Genomic DNA, 18484 nt, shown 5'->3' on the forward strand with positions numbered 1-18484 from the left:
CGGATCATAACACATAATAGGTGACTATTGACTTGCAAGATAGGATCAAGAACTCACATATTTTCGTGAAAACATAATAGGTTCAGACCTGGAATCATGGCACTCGGGCCCTAGTGACAAGCATTAAGCATAGCAAAGTCATAGCAACATCAATCTCAGAACATAATGGATACTAGGGATCAAACCCTAACAAAACTAACTCGGTTACATGGTAAATCTCATCCAACACATCACCGTCCAGCAAGCCTATGATGGAATTACTCACGCACGGTGGTGAGCATCATGAAATTGGTGATGGAGGAAGGTTGATGATGACGGTGGCGATGGATTCCCCTCTCCGGAGCCCCGAACAGACTCCAGATCAGCCCTCCCGAGAGAGATTAGGGCTTGGCGGCGGCTCCGTATCGTAAAACGCGATGAATCCTTCTCTCTGATTTTTTTCTCCCCGAACGTGAATATATAGAGTTGGAGTTGAGGTCGGTGAAGCACCAAGGGGCCACGAGGCAGGGGGCGCCCCCCACCCTCGTGGACAGGGTGTGGGCCCCTTGGCCTTGATTCTTTCACCGGTATTTTTATATATTCCAAAAAATTCTCCGTTGATTTTCAGATCATTCCGAGAACTTTTATTTCTGCATAAAAATAACACCATGGCAATTCTGCTGAAAACAACGTCAGTCTGGGTTTGTTCCATTCAAATCATGCAAGTTAGAGTCCAAAACAAGGGCAAAAGTGTTTGGAAAAGTATAAAAGATGGAGACGTATCAACTCCCCAAGCTTAAACCTTTGCTTGTCCTCAAGTAATTCAGTTGATAAACTGAAAGTGATAAAGAAAAACTTTTACAAACTCTAGCAGGGAGGTACCAGACCTATGCTTCAGCCATAGGCTCTATCATGTATGCAATGTTGTGTACCAGACCTGATGTGTGCCTTGCTATAAGTCTAGCAGGGAGGTACCAAAGTAATCCAGGAGTGGATCACCGGACAGCGGTCAAGAACATCCTGAAATACCTGAAAAGGACTAAGGATATGTTTCTCGTTTATGGAGGTGACAAAGAGCTCATCGTAAATGGTTACATTGATGCGAGCTTTGACACTGATCCGGACGATTCTAAATCGCAAACTGGATACGTGTTTACATTAAACGGTGGAGCTGTCAGTTGGTGCAGTTCTAAACAAAGCGTCGTGGCGGGATCTACATGTGAAGCGGAATACATAGCTGCTTCGGAAGCAGCAAATGAAGGAGTCTAGATGAAGGAGTTCATATCCGATCTAGGTGTCATACCTAGTGCATCGGGTCCAATGAAAATCTTTTGTGACAATACTGGTGCAATTGCCTTGGCAAAGGAATCCAGATTTCACAAGAGAACCAAGCACATCAAGAGATGCTTCAATTCCATCCGGGATCTAGTCCAGGTGGGAGACATAGAGATTTGCAAGATACATACGGACCTGAATGTAGCAGACCCGTTGACTAAGCCTCTTCCAGGAGCAAAACATGATCAGCACCAAGGCTCCATGGGTGTTAGAATCATTACTGTGTAATCTGGATTATTGACTCTAGTGCAAGTGGGAGACTGAAGGAAATATGCCCTAGAGGCAATAATAAAGTTATTATTTATTTCCTTATATCATGATAAATGTTTATTATTCATGCTAGAATTGTATTAACCGGAAACATAATACATGTGTGAATACATAGACAAACAGAGTGTCACTAGTATGCCTCTACTTGACTAGCTCGTTAATCAAAGATGGTTATGTTTCCTAACCATGGACAAAGAGTTGTTATTTGATTAACGGGATCACATCATTAGGTGAATGATCTGATTGACATGACCCATTCCATTAGCTTAGCACCCGATCATTTAGTATGTTGCTATTGCTTTCTTCATGACTTATACATGTTCCTATGACTATGAGATTATGCAACTCCCGTTTGCCGAAGGAACACTTTGTGTGCTACCAAATGTCACAACGTAACTGGGTGATTATAAAGGTGCTCTACAGGTGTCTCCAAAGGTACATGTTGGGTTAGCGTATTTCGAGATTAGGATTTGTCACTCCGATTGTCGGAGAGGTATCTCTGGGCCCTCTCGGTAATGCACATCACATAAGCCTTGCAAGCATTGCAACTAATGAGTTAGTTGTGAGATGATGTATTACGAAACGAGTAAAGAGACTTGCCGGTAACGAGATTGAACTAGGTATTGAGATACCGACGATCGAATCTCGGGCAAGTAACATACCGATGACAAAGGGAACAACGTATGTTGTTATGCGGTCTGACCGATAAAAGATCTTCGTAGAATATGTAGGAGCCAATATGAGCATCTAGGTTCCGCTATTGGTTATTGACCGGAGACGTGTCTCGGTCATGTCTACATTGTTCTCGAACCCGTAGGGTCCGCACGCTTAAGGTTTCGATGACAGTTATATTATGAGTTTATGCATTTTGATGTACCGAAGTTTGTTCGGAGTCCCGGATGATCACGGACATGACGAGGAGTCTCGAAATGGTCGAGACATAAAGATTGATATATTGGAAGCCTATATTTGGATATCGGAAGTGTTCCGGGTGAAATCGGGATTTTACCGGAGTACCGGGAGGTTACCGGAACCCCACGGGAGGTATTTGGGCCTTAGTGGGCTTTAGTGGAAGAGAGGAGAGGTGGCCAGGGCTGGGCCGCGTGCCCCTCCCCCCCCCTTGTCCGAATAGGATAAGGAGAGGGAGGCGGCGCCCCCCTTCCTTCTCTCTCTCCTCTTTCCCCCTCCCGAATCCTATTCCAACTAGGAAAGGGGGGGAATCCTACTCCCGGTGGGAGTAGGACTCCTCCTGGCGCGCCCTCCTCCTACCCGGCCGCACCCTGCCTTTGATCCTTTATATACGGGGGCAGGGGGCACCCCTAGACACACAAGTTGATCCACGTGATCATATTCTTAACCGTGTGCGGTGCCCCCTTCCACCATAGTCCTCAATAATATTGTAGCGGTGCTTAGGCGAAGCCCTGGGACGGTAGTACATCAAGATCATCACCATGCCGTCGTGCTGACAGAACTCTTCCCCGACACTTTGCTGGATCGGAGTCCGGGGATCGTCATCAAGCTGAACATGTGCTAGAACTCGGAGGTGTCGTAGTTTCGGTGCTTGATCGGTCGGGCCGTGAAGACGTACGACTACATCAACCGCGTTGTGCTAACGCTTACGCTGTCGGTCTACAAGGGTACGTAGATCACACTCTCCCCTCTCGTTGCTATGCATCACCATGATCTTGTGTGTGCATAGGAATTTTTTTGAAATTACTACGTTCCCCAACAGTGGCATCTGAGCCTAGGTTTTATGTGTTGATGTTATATGCACGAGTAGAACACAAGTGAGTTGTGGGCGATATAATTTATACTGCTTACCAGCATGTCATACTTTGGTTTGGCGGTATTGTTGGACGAAGCGGCCTGGACCGACATTATGCGTACGCTTACGCGAGACCGGTTCTCCCGATGTGCTTTGCAAAAAGGTGGCTAGCGGGTGACAGTTTCTCCAACTTTAGTTGAACCGAGTGTGGCTACGCCCGGTCCTTGTGAAGGTTAAAACAGCACCAACTTGACAAACTATCGTTGTGGTTTTGATGCGTAGGTAAGATTGGTTCTTGCTTAAGCCCGTAGCAGCCACGTAAAACTTGCAACAACAAAGTAGAGGAGGTCTAACTTGTTTTTGCAGGGCATGTTGTGATGTGATATGGTCAAGACATGATGCTAAATTTTATTGTATGAGATGATCATGTTTTGTAACCGAGTTATCGGCAACTGGCAGGAGCCATATGGTTGTCGCTTTATTGTATGCGATGCAATCGCGCTGTAATGCTTTACTTTATCACTAAGCGGTAGCGATAGTTGTGGAAGCATAAGGTTGGCGAGACGACAATGATGCTACGATGGAGATCAAGGTGTCGCACCGGTGACGATGGTGATCACGACGGTGCTTCTAAGATGGAGATCACAAGCACAAGATGATGATGGCCATATCATATCACTTATATTGATTGCATGTGATGTTTATCTTTTATGCATCTTATCTTGCTTTGATTGACGGTAGCATTATAAGATGATCTCTCACTAATTATCAAGAAGTGTTCTCCCTGAGTATGCACCATTGCGAAAGTTCTTCGTGCTGAGACACCACGTGATGATCGGGTGTGATAGGCTCTACGTTCAAATACAACGGGTGCAAAACAGTTGCACACGCGGAATACTCAGGTTATACTTGACGAACCAAGCATATACAGATATGGCCTCGGAACACGGAGACCGAAAGGTCGAGCGTGAATCATATAGTAGATATGATCAACATAGTGATGTTCACCAATGAAACTACTCCATCTCACGTGATGATCGGACATGGTTTAGTTGATTTGGATCACGTAATCACTTAGAGGATTAGAGGGATGTCTATCTAAGTGAGAGTTCTTTAAGTAATATGATTAATTGAACCTAAATTTATCATGAACTTAGTACGTGATAGTATCTTGCTTATTTATGTTTGATTGTAGATAGATGGCCCGTGCTGTTCTTCCGTTGAATTTTAATGCATTCCTTGAGAAAGCAAAGTTGAAAGATGATGGTAGCAATTACACGGACTGGGTCCGTAACTTGAGGATTATCCTCATTGCTGCACAGAAGAATTACGTCCTGGAAGCACCGCTGGGTGCCAGGCCTGATGCTGGAGCAACTCCAGATGTTATGAATGTCTGGCAGAGCAAAGCTGATGACTACTCGATAGTTCAGTGTGCCATGCTTTACGGCTTAGAATCGGGACTTCAACGATGTTTTGAACGTCATGGAGCATATGAGATGTTCCAGGAGTTGAAGTTAATATTTCAAGAAAATGCCCGGATTGAGAGATATGAAGTCTCCAATAACTTCTATAGCTGCAAGATGGAGGAGAACAGTTCTGTCAGTGAGCATATACTCAAAATGTCTGGGTATAATAATCACTTGATTCAATTGGGAGTTAATCTTCCAGATGATTGCGTCATTGACAGAATTCTCCAATCACTGCCACCAAGCTACAAGAGCTTCGTGATGAACTATAATATGCAAGGGATGAATAAGACTATTCCCGAGCTCTTCGCAATGCTGAAAGCTGCGGAGGTAGAAATCAAGAAGGAGCATCAAGTGTTGATGGTCAACAAGACCACTAGTTTCAAGAAAAAGGGTAAAGGGAAGAAGAAGGGGAACTTCAAAAAGAACAGCAAGCAAGTTGCTACTCAAGAGAAGAAACCCAAACCTGGACCTAAGCCTGAAATTGAGTGCTTCTACTGCAAGCAGACTGGTCACTGGAAGCGGAACTGCCCCAAGTATTTGGCGGATAAGAAGGATGGCAAGGTGAACAAAGGTATATGTGATATACATGTTATTGATGTGTACCTTACTAATGCTTGCAGTAGCACCTGGGTATTTGATACTGGTTCTGTTGCTAACATTTGCAACTCGAAACAGGGACTACAGATTAAGCGAAGATTGGCTAAGGACGAGGTGACGATGCGCGTGGGAAATGGTTCCAAAGTCGATGTGATCGCAGTCGGCACGCTACCTCTACATCTACCTTCAGTATTAGTTTTAGACCTAAATAATTGTTATTTGGTGCCAGCATTAAGCATGAACATTATATCTGGATCTTGTTTGATGCGAGACGGTTATTCATTTAAATCAGAGAATAATGGTTGTTCTATTTATATGAGTAATATCTTTTATGGTCATGCACCCTTAAAGAGTGGTCTATTCTTATTAAATCTCGATAGTAGTGACACACATATTCATAATGTTGAAACCAAAAGATGCAGAGTTGATAATGATAGTGCAACTTATTTGTGGCACTGCCGTTTGGGTCATATCGGTGTAAAGCGCATGAAGAAACTCCATACTGATGGGCTTTGGAAACCACTTGATTATGAATCACTTGGTACTTGCGAACCGTGCCTTATGGGTAAGATGACAAAAACACCGTTCTCCGGTACTATGCAGAGAGCAATGGATTTGGTGGAAATCATACATACAGATGTATGTGGTCCGATGAATGTTGAGGCTCGTGGCGGATATCGTTATTTTCTCACCTTCACAGATGACTTAAGCAGATATGGGTATATCTACTTAACGAAACACAAGTCTGAAACGTTTGAAAAGTTCAAAGAATTTCAGAGTGAAGTTGAAAATCATCGTAACAAGAAAATAAAATTCCTACGATCTGATCGTGGAGGAGAATATTTGAGTTACGAGTTTGGTGTACATTTGAAACAATGTGGAATAGTTTCGCAACTCACGCCACCCGGAACACCACAGTGTAATGGTGTATCCGAACGTCGTAATCGTACTTTACTAGATATGGTGCGATCTATGATGTCTCTTACTGATTTACCGCTATCGTTTTGGGGATACGCTCTAGAGACGGCCGCATTCACATTAAATAGGGCACCATCAAAATCCGTTGAGACGATGCCTTAAGAATTGTGGTTTGGCAAGAAACCAAAGTTGTCGTTTCTGAAAGATTGGGGCTGCGATGCTTATGTGAAAAAGCTTCAAGCTGATAAGCTCGAACCTAAATCGGAGAAATGTGTCTTCATAGGATATCCAAAGGAAACTATTGGATACACCTTCTATCACAGATCCGAAGGCAAGACTTTTGTTGCCAAATTCGGAAACTTTCTGGAGAAGGAGTTTCTCTCGAAAGAAGTGAGTGGGAGGAAAGTAGAACTTGACGAGGTAACTGTACCTACTCCCTTATTGGAAAGTAGTACATCACAGAAACCTGTTTCTGCAACACCTACACCAATTAGTGAGGAAGCTAATGATAATGATCATGAAACTTCAGAACAAGATACTACTGAACCTCGTAGATCAACCAGAGTGAGATCCGCGCCAGAGTGGTACGGTAATCCTGTTCTGGAAGTCATGCTACTAGATCATGATGAACCTACGAACTATGAAGAAGCGATGGTGAGCCCAGATTCCGCAAAATGGCTTGAAGCCATGAAATCTGAGATGGGATCCATGTATGAGAACAAAGTATGGACTTTGGTCGACTTGCCCAATGATCGGCAAGCAATTGAGAATAAATGGATCTTCAAGAAGAAGACTGACGCTGATGGTAATATTACTGTCTACAAAGCTCGACTTGTCGCAAAAGGTTTTCAGCAAGTTCAAGGGATTGACTATGATGAGACCTTCTCACCCGTAGCGATGCTTAAGTCTGTCCGAATCATGTTAGCAATTGCCGCATTTTATGATTATGAAATTTGGCAGATGGATGTCAAAACTGCATTCCTGAATGGATTTCTGGAAGAAGAGTTGTATATGATGCAACCAGAAGGTTTTGTCGATCCAAAGGGAGCTAACAAAGTGTGCAAGCTCCAGCGATCCATTTATGGACTGGTGCAAGCCTCTCGGAGTTGGAATAAACGCTTTGATAGTGTGATCAAAGCATTTGGTTTTATACAGACTTTTGGAGAAGCCTGTATTTACAAGAAAGTGAGTGGGAGCTCTGTAGCATTTCTGATATTATATGTGGATGACATATTACTAATTGGAAATGATATAGAATTTCTGGATAGCATAAAGGGATACTTGAATAAGAGTTTTTCAATGAAAGACCTCGATGAAGCTGCTTACATATTAGGCATTAAGATCTATAGAGATAGATCAAGACGCTTAATTGGACTTTCACAAAGCACACACCTTGACAAAGTTTTGAAGAAGTTCAAAATGGATCAAGCAAAGAAAGGGTTCTTGCCTGTGTTACAAGGTGTGAAGTTGAGTAAGACTCAATGCCCGACCACTGCAGAAGATAGAGAGAAAATGAAAGATGTTCCCTATGCTTCAGCCATAGGCTCTATCATGTATGCAATGTTGTGTACCAGACCTGATGTGTGCCTTGCTATAAGTCTAGCAGGGAGGTACCAAAGTAATCCAGGAGTGGATCACCGGACAGCGGTCAAGAACATCCTGAAATACCTGAAAAGGACTAAGGATATGTTTCTCGTTTATGGAGGTGACAAAGAGCTCATCGTAAATGGTTACATTGATGCGAGCTTTGACACTGATCCGGACGATTCTAAATCGCAAACTGGATACGTGTTTACATTAAACGGTGGAGCTGTCAGTTGGTGCAGTTCTAAACAAAGCGTCGTGGCGGGATCTACATGTGAAGCGGAATACATAGCTGCTTCGGAAGCAGCAAATGAAGGAGTCTAGATGAAGGAGTTCATATCCGATCTAGGTGTCATACCTAGTGCATCGGGTCCAATGAAAATCTTTTGTGACAATACTGGTGCAATTGCCTTGGCAAAGGAATCCAGATTTCACAAGAGAACCAAGCACATCAAGAGATGCTTCAATTCCATCCGGGATCTAGTCCAGGTGGGAGACATAGAGATTTGCAAGATACATACGGACCTGAATGTAGCAGACCCGTTGACTAAGCCTCTTCCAGGAGCAAAACATGATCAGCACCAAGGCTCCATGGGTGTTAGAATCATTACTGTGTAATCTGGATTATTGACTCTAGTGCAAGTGGGAGACTGAAGGAAATATGCCCTAGAGGCAATAATAAAGTTATTATTTATTTCCTTATATCATGATAAATGTTTATTATTCATGCTAGAATTGTATTAACCGGAAACATAATACATGTGTGAATACATAGACAAACAGAGTGTCACTAGTATGCCTCTACTTGACTAGCTCGTTAATCAAAGATGGTTATGTTTCCTAACCATGGACAAAGAGTTGTTATTTGATTAACGGGATCACATCATTAGGTGAATGATCTGATTGACATGACCCATTCCATTAGCTTAGCACCCGATCATTTAGTATGTTGCTATTGCTTTCTTCATGACTTATACATGTTCCTATGACTATGAGATTATGCAACTCCCGTTTGCCGAAGGAACACTTTGTGTGCTACCAAATGTCACAACGTAACTGGGTGATTATAAAGGTGCTCTACAGGTGTCTCCAAAGGTACATGTTGGGTTAGCGTATTTCGAGATTAGGATTTGTCACTCCGATTGTCGGAGAGGTATCTCTGGGCCCTCTCGGTAATGCACATCACATAAGCCTTGCAAGCATTGCAACTAATGAGTTAGTTGTGAGATGATGTATTACGAAACGAGTAAAGAGACTTGCCGGTAACGAGATTGAACTAGGTATTGAGATACCGACGATCGAATCTCGGGCAAGTAACATACCGATGACAAAGGGAACAACGTATGTTGTTATGCGGTCTGACCGATAAAAGATCTTCGTAGAATATGTAGGAGCCAATATGAGCATCTAGGTTCCGCTATTGGTTATTGACCGGAGACGTGTCTCGGTCATGTCTACATTGTTCTCGAACCCGTAGGGTCCGCACGCTTAAGGTTTCGATGACAGTTATATTATGAGTTTATGCATTTTGATGTACCGAAGTTTGTTCGGAGTCCCGGATGTGATCACGGACATGACGAGGAGTCTTGAAATGGTCGAGACATAAAGATTGATATATTGGAAGCCTATATTTGGATATCGGAAGTGTTTCGGGTGAAATCGGGATTTTACCGGAGTACCGGGAGGTTACCGGAACCCCCCGGGAGGTATTTGGGCCTTAGTGGGCTTTAGTGGAAGAGAGGAGAGGTGGCCAGGGCTGGCCGCGCTCCCCTCCCCCCCCTAGTCCGAATAGGATAAGGAGAGGGGGGCGGCGCCCCCCTTCCTTCTCTCTCCCCTCTTTCCCCCTCCCGAATCCTATTCCAACTAGGAAAGGGGGGAATCCTACTCCCGGTGGGAGTAGGACTCCTCCTGGTGCGCCTTCCTCCTGGCCGGCCGCACCCCCCCCCCCCTTTGATCCTTTATATACGGGGGCAGGGGGCACCCCTATACACACAAGTTGATCCACGTGATCATATTCTTAACCGTGTGCGGTGCCCCCTTCCACCATAGTCCTCGATAATATTGTAGCGGTGCTTAGGCGAAGCCCTGCGACGGTAGTACATCAAGATCGTCACCACGCCGTCGTGCTGACGGAACTCTTCCCCGACACTTTGCTGGATTGGAGTCCAGGGATCGCCATCGAGCTGAACGTGTGCTAGAACTCGGAGGTGCCGTAGTTTCGGTGCTTGATCGGTCGGGCTGTGAAGACGTACGACTACATCAATCGCGTTGTGCTAACGCTTCCACTGTCGGTCTACAAGGGTATGTAGATCACACTCTCCCCTCTCGTTGCTATGCATCACCATGATCTTGTGTGTGCGTAAGAAAATTTATGAAATTACTACGTTCCCCAACATAACTATCGTTGCAAACATGTTTCATTCATAATAGGCTGAATCAGGAATGATGAACTAATCATATTTACAAAAACAGGAGAGGTCGAATTCATACTAGCTTCTCTCATCTCAATCAGTTCATCATATATCGTCATTATTGCCTTTCACTTACACAACCGAATAGTGTGGATAATAATAATAGTGCACGTGCATTGGACTAAGCTGGAATCTGCAAGCATTCAATACAGGAGAAGACAAGGTAATATGGGCTCTTGGTTAGATCAAGAATAATGCATATGAGAGCCACTCAACATTTTCATTATGGTCTTCTCCTCTCGACCCCCAAAGAAAGGAAACAAAACTATTTACACGGGAAAGCTCCCAACAAGCAAAATAAGAACGAGAAATCTGTTTCGATTTTCTTTTTAATTATTACTACTACAGGCAATGAAAATAAACTAGCTAAAAGCTACAACTAATTTTTTTGGTTTTTCTTAAGGTTTTTCAAACACACAAGAAGAAGGCTTAAAAAAGAAAATAAACTAGCATGGATAATACAATGAAAAAGTATGAGCACCGACAACTGGCATGAGTGTGTGAACATGAATGTAATGTCGGTGAGGAATATGTACTCCCCCAAGCTTAGGCTTTTGGCCTAAGTTGGTCTATGGCCACGGCTGACCTGGCGTATATCCGAAGTTGTAACCGGGGTCATACTGTGATGCAACGGCTATTGCCTCACGGCTGCAGCTTGGAGGCGAGCTGCCTCTGTCCTCCTCTCATACTTGTTCGCCTCCTCCCTGGTTATAACATATCTCTCTTTTGTCTCAAAGTCAAAGAAAGCAGGAGCAAGGAGAGCAACATGGACGGTGTGCCCTCTGTCAAAGATTAGTCAGTACTGTAGGAACTGATCGTTCCTCTCAACAAACTGATGATGAACCATAGCATTATAATCTAGATAAGCAGGAGGCAATTCAATATCATTCTCATGTATGGGTATCTCAAGAAAATTAGCTACACGAGTTGCATAAATTCCACCAAACAAGTATCTAGTTAAACTATTAAGATGCAACCTACATGCAACAATAGCCCCCAAGTTATATTGTTTATCTCCTAATACAACACTCTTGAGAACACTAAGGTCGGGAACACACATGTGACACGCCTCATCCTTACCATTAATGCATCTGCCTGTAAAGAGAGCAAAATAATGTATGGCAGGAAAATGAATGCTCCCTATGGTAGCTTGTGTTATTTCTCTAGATTCCCCCACGGTGATACTAGCAAGAAAGTCTTTATATTCAGATTTGCAAGGTTCACTAACATTACCCCACTGCGGGAGTTTACAAGCAGTGTTAAAATCTTCTGAGTCCATGGTATAAGATTTATCATAGAGATCAAATAGGACAGTGTGAGAATTGCATGATGATGTAAATTTAAATCTTCTCACAAAGGAATCAGTTAGGTGATAATATTGGGGGCACTTATCTGACACGAAGCCCTCAAGTTCAGCATTACGCACATATGCGTCAAATTCCTCCTTAATTCCTGCTTGGACCATAAAATCTTCTGGCGACCATTCACAAGGCCGCACATGAGCTTCTCTTGGTAGTTCATAGTCCGGCTCACGTATCGCGGGCCTGGGTCCTTGCTTCCTTGAGGAACCACCTTGGTACATTTTTCTAAACATATTTCTTCCTCTGAAAAATTTCTGAAATTTTTAGTAACTCAAAAATAAAAGTGAACCAAACTCAACAAAATTGATAGCAACTACTCCTACAAGTGCCTAGAGGCCATATCATGCATTAAAATTACTTTTGACCACATAAATTTGACATGCAAGCTCAAGAACAGGGTCACCTAAGCAGCAAAAATTTGCAATAAATAAAGCACTAGAACAAAAACTAATTGGACCATTGGAGGAGTCACATACCGAAGAACAATCCCCCAAAGTAGTTTTGTGAATGGAGCTTTGAGAAAGAAGATCAAAAATGGCAGCAAGATGAGCTAGAACTCGGGTTTAAGCTAGTGGATGAATTTTTCTGGAGGAAGACGAAGTGTGTGGGTGCAGGAATAAGTGGAGGGGACCCACGTGGGGTCCACAAGGCAGCCCTGGGCGCGCCCTCCACCCTCGTGGGAACATGGTGGGTCCCCCTGGTGTGTTCTCAGTGCCAATAATTCTTAAATGTTCTAGAAAAAATCATATTAACTTTTCAAGACATTTGGAGAATTTTTATTTTTGGGGTATTATTTATTGCAAGAATAATTCAGAAAACAGACAGAAAATACTATTTTTACTTAATTTAATCTAAATAACAGAAAGTAAAAGGAGGGTACAGAGAGTTGTGCTTTCTAACTTCATCCATCTCATGCTCATCAAAAGGAATCCACTAACAAGGTTGATCAAGTCTTGTTAACAAACTCTTTCCGAATTGCATGAAACCGAAGAATTTTCGAATAACACTAGGTTACCTCAACGGGGATATGCACATCCCCAATAATAAGAATATCATATTTCTTCTTGACAGTAGGAAGAGGAAATTCAAAACCTCCAATAGTAACCGTTGGAATTTTTCCAATATAATTGATATTGTGGACTTGAGGTTGTTTCCTGGGAAAGTGTACCGTATGCTCATTACCATTAACATGAAAAGTGACATTGCCTTTGTTATTGATTGGTAGACCCTTTCTGAATATTGCAGGGGTTGTTATTGATTGCAACAAAGTCCGTTAAGATAGTAACGTTTGCAACCACAACATGCACATCCTCACAAATACCGACAGGTATAGCAGTTGATTTATCAGCCATTTGCAAAGATATTTCAGTAGGTGTCAACTTATTCAAATCAAGTCTACAATATCAAGAGAGAGGCATAACACTAACATCGGCTCCGAGATCACATAAAGTAGTTTTAACATAGTTTCTCTTAATGGAGCATGGTATAGTTGGTACTCCTGGATCTCCTAGTTTCTTTGGTATTCCACCCTTAAAAGTGTAGTTAGCAAGCATGGTGGAAATTTCAGCTTCCGGTATCTTCCTTTTATTAGTAACAATATCCTTCATGTACTTAGCATCAGGGTTCATTTTAAGCATATCAGTCAAACGCATATGCAAAAAGATAGGTCTAATCATTTCAGCAAAGCGCTCAAAATCCTCATCATCCTTTTTCTTGGATTGTTTAAGAGGAAAAGGCATGGGTTTTTGAACCCATGGTTCTCTTTTTTTTACCATGCTTCCTAGCAACGAAGTCTCTCTTATCATAACGTTGATTCTTTGATTGTGGGTTATCAAGATCAACAGCAGGTTCAATCTCTACATCATTGTTATGGCTAGGTTGAGCATCAATATGAACATCATCATTAATATTATCACTAGGTTCATGTTCATTACTAGATTGTGTTTCAGCATCAGAAATAGAAATATCATTGGGATTCTCAGGTGTGTCAACAACAGGTTCACTAGAAGCATGCAAAATCCTATCATTTTTCTTTTTCTTCTTAGAAGGACTAGGTGCATCAACATTAGTTCTCTGAGAATCTTGCTCAATTCTCTTAGGGTGGCTCTCAGGATAAAAAGGTTCCTGAGTCATTTTACCCCTCTAGTCATAACTCTAACATCATTATCATTTTTATTATTATTTAATTCATTGAGCAAATCATTCTGGGCTTTAAGTACTTGTTCTACTTGAGTGGTAACCATAGAAGCATGTTGACTAATAAGTTTAAGTTCACCTTTAACTCTAGACATATAATCACTCAAGTGTTCAATCATATAAGCATTATGTTTCAATTGTCTACCAACATAAGCATTGAAGTTTTCTTGTTTAACAATAAAATTATCAAACTCATCTAAGCATTGTCTAGCAGACTTATTACGAGGAATATCACCTTCATAAAATCTATAGAGAGAATTTACCTTTACTACCTGTGTCGGGTTATCAAGACCATGTATTTCTTCAATAGGTGGTAAATTCTTAACATCTTCAGCTTTAATACCTTTTTCTTTCATAGATTTCTTTGCCTCTTGCATATCTTCAGGACTGAGAAATAGAATACCCCTTTTCTTCGGAGTTATCTAAGGAGATGGTTCAGGAAGTGTCCAATCATTTTCATTACTCAACATATTATTCAATAGCAATTTAGCTTGATCAACAATTCATTCCCTGAAAACACAACCAGCACAACTATCCAGGTGGTCTCTGGAAGCATCGGTTAGTCCATTATAAAAGATATCAAGTATTTCATTTTTCTTGAGAGGACGATTAGGCAAAGCATTAAGTAATTGGAGAAGCCTGCCCCAAGCTTGTGGGAGACTCTCTTCTTCAATTTGCACAAAATTATATATTTCCCTTAAGGCAGCTTGTTTCTTATGAGCAGGGAAATATTTAGCAGAGAAGTAATAAATCATATCCTGGGAACTAGGCACACAACCAGGATCAAGAGAATTAAACCATGTTTTAGCATCACCCTTTAATGAGAACGGAACAACTTAAGGATAAAGTAATAACGAGTTTTCTCATCATTAATGAACAGGGTGGCTATATCATTTAATTTAGTAAGATGTGCCACAACAGTTTCACATTCATAGCCATAGAAAGGGTCGGATTCAAACAAAGTAATTAACTCAGGATCGACAGAGAAATCATAATCCTTATCAGAAATACAGATAGGTGAAGTAGCAAAAGTAGGGTCATATTTCATTCTAGCATTCAAGGACTTTTCTTTCATCTTAGCTAATAATTTCATAAGATCATATATATCATTGCAAGCTAAAAAGTCTCTAGCAGTTTCTTCATCCATAACATAACCCTCAGGCACAACAGGCAATTCATATTTAGGGGGAGAATCTTCATCATAACTTTCATCAATATTATCAGTTTCAATAATTTCATTCTCTCTAACCCTAGCAAGTTGTTCATCAAGAAATTCACCTAATGGCACAGTATTATCAAGCATAGAAGTAGTTTCATCATAAGTATTATGCAAAGCAGAAGTGGCATCATCAATAACATGCGACCTATCAGAATCAATAGCATGTGTAGGTGTCGCAAGTTTACTGAAAACAGAAGGTGAATCAAGTGCAAAGCTAGATGGCAGTTCCTTACCTCCCCTCGTAGTTGAGGGAAAAATCTTGGTTATTTCATCTTTCAAGTTCTTCATAGTGATCAGCAGATATAAATCCCAAGTGACTCAAAGAATAGAGCTATGATCCCCGGCAACGGCGCCAGAAAATAGTCATGATAACCCACAAGTATAGGGGATTGCAACAGTTTTCGAGGGTGGAGTATTCAACCCAAATTTATTGATTCGACACAAGGGGAGCCAAAGAATATTCTCAAGTATTAACAGTTGAGTTGTCAATTCAACGGCACCTGAACGACTTAATATCTGCGGCAAAGTATTTAGTAGCAAAGTAATATGGAAGTAACGGTAATGGTGGCAAAAGTAATAGTATTGGTTTTGTAGTGATTGTAACAGTGGCAACGGAAAAGTAACTAAGCAAAGATCAATATATGAAAAGCTCGTAGGCAATGGATCAGTGATGGATAATTATGTCGGATGCGATTCCTCATGCAACAGTTATAACATAGGGTGACACAGAACTAGCTCCAGTTCATCAATGTAATGTAGACATGTATTCCGAATATAGTCATACATGCTTATGGAAAAGAACTTGCATGACACCTTTTGTCCTATCCTCCCGTGGCAGTGGGGTTTATTGGAAACTAAGGGATATTAAGGCCTCCTTTTAATAGAGTACCGGAACAAAGCATTAGCACTTAGTGAATACATGAACTCCTCAAACTACGGTCATCACTGGTAAGTATCTCGATTATTGTCACTTCCGGGTTAACGGATCATAACACATAATAGGTGACTATTGACATGCAAGATAGGATCAAGAACTCACATATATTCATGAAAACATAATAGGTTCAGATCTGAAATCATGGCACTCGGGCCCTAGTGACAAGAATTAAGCATAACAAAGTCGTAGCAACATCAATCTCAGAACATAATGGATACTAGGGATCAAACCCTAACAAAACTAACTCGGTTAGATGGTAAATCTCATCCAACCCATCACCGTCCAACAAGCCTACGATGAAATTACTCACGCACGGCGATGAGCACGATGAAATTGGTGATGTAGGAAGGTTGATGATGACGGTGGCGACGGATTCCCCTCTCTGGATCCTCGAACAGACTCCAGATTAGCCCTCCCGAGAGAGATTAGGGCTTGGCGGCGGCTCCGTATCGTAAAACACAATGAATCCTTCTCTCTGATTTTTTCTCTCCCCGAACGTGAATATATAGAGTTGGAGTTGAGGTCGGTGGAGCACCAGGGGGCCCACGAGGCAGGGGGGCGTGCCCCCCACCCTCGTGGATAGGGTGTGGGCCCCCTGGCCTTGATTCTTTCGTCAGTATTTTTTATATATTCCAAAATATTGTCCGTTGATTTCAAGTCATTCCGGAACTTTTATTTCTGCACAAAAATAATACCATGGCAATTCTGCTGAAAACAGTGTCAGTCCGGGTTAGTTCCATTCAAATCATGCAAGTTAGAGTCCAAACAAGGGCAAAAGTGTTTGGAAAAGTAGATACAATGGAGACGTATCATCCTTGCATGAGAGGCGCTGGTAATAGGGATGCCCAGTCCCGAAATCAAAAAATACAAATAATTAAACAAAACTCCCCTGGACTGTTGTTGGTATGGAGGGCACCCGAGGATTTGGCTAGATATGGCCTGTTTTGTTGGTGGAGGGGGGGTAAACTTTACTTCTATTGGTTGGGAACCACCACTAATTTGTTTAGCATGGAAGATATTGAAAACTCTTGGTCGTAACGTTGACAGGAAGGGTATACCTCCCAAAATTATATTTATCTTTGATTAAGCTTCGAGCTCTGGCACCTCTGCAAATCCCTGCTTCGCTCTGGGAAGGGCATATCTATTTACTTTTATGTTATTTTACTTTTATGTTGAGTCATCACCTTCTCAAACAAGCACCAGTCCTGAGAGCACTACTGCCATCCTCATGCATTGTGTATAGTTAATGTTGAATGCATCATGACTGGAGAATTACAATGTTTAGTCGTTGCTTGAACTTTGGAGGTGCTCTGCATTTATGTTTTGCAGCCTCAGAAAGGGCTAGCGAGATACCATTATAATCATATTATACAATGATTGTTTTGACAAAGTGTTGGCATTTGAGATATTTTATTATTGCTCGTGTCGGTGTACTAGAGTAGGGGTACCCTAGTACCCCGAACTTGTGCACGGGCAGTCGTAGCATCCCGCGGCAAGGCTTGCCGGGTGACCGCCAAGACCCTCCGTGGTTCCCTCAAAGACCATTCAAGAACAAAGTACTCAAACCAAGGAGGAGCTTGCCGGGAAGAGACAAGACCCCGGCAAGAGGAGCTTGCCGGGAAGGCCACTCAAGGCATACCAAGAAAGCTTGCCGCAACGCGCCCTGCGTCCCGGCAAGGCCCGGTGAGCGAAAGCTCCCAAACACGACAAGACGACGACCGCGGCAAGGGGCTTGCCGCGGGAAACCCCCACTTCGTGCCCGCGCTCCAGCACACCTGCTAACGTGTCGCTCTAGGACTCTCCCAAGCACACGTGGCAGGAGGCTGTGCAGCTAGGGGTGCGCGGTGGCAAGCGGAGATGAAGAGAAGGCCATCGTGGCAAACGGTGGCGCTCCTAACGGTCACTTTTTGCACTGTTTAGGCAACTCAGACAGGCATTTAATGCCCTTGTCCCCTGCCGTCAGAGTTAGGTAGGGTGCACTGTATCCACAGTAGCGGTAGCTGCACCTACCGCATCCTTTTCCATTTTTACCCTTCTTTTCTATGTTGCCCCCTGTCGGTGACCCCTTGAAAGTATAAAAGGAGGCCCAGGCACAACGTAGAGGGGGTTCGGAGGTTCGGCCGGCTCGGCTCATTCGGAAGCACCAGGAACACTCTCACGCTCAGTCTGGTAGCGTCCATCGCTCCTGAGCGAGAATCCAATATACACAAACAAGCAGCAGTAGGGTTTTACGCATCCGTGCGGCCCGAAGCTGGGTAAAAAACCGCTCGCGTGTACCACCTCGATCCGCTCTTTGTGCGACCTCCGCCCCCCACCGAACCGAAAGGGGCCCTGTCCCCATAGGTGTTGGTGGAATCAGGCTCCCCGACATCTCTGGCCCAGG

Source organism: Triticum dicoccoides, chromosome 7A (assembly GCF_002162155.2).
Source record: "Triticum dicoccoides isolate Atlit2015 ecotype Zavitan chromosome 7A, WEW_v2.0, whole genome shotgun sequence".
In the NCBI taxonomy this organism is placed as follows: Eukaryota; Viridiplantae; Streptophyta; class Magnoliopsida; order Poales; family Poaceae; genus Triticum; species Triticum dicoccoides.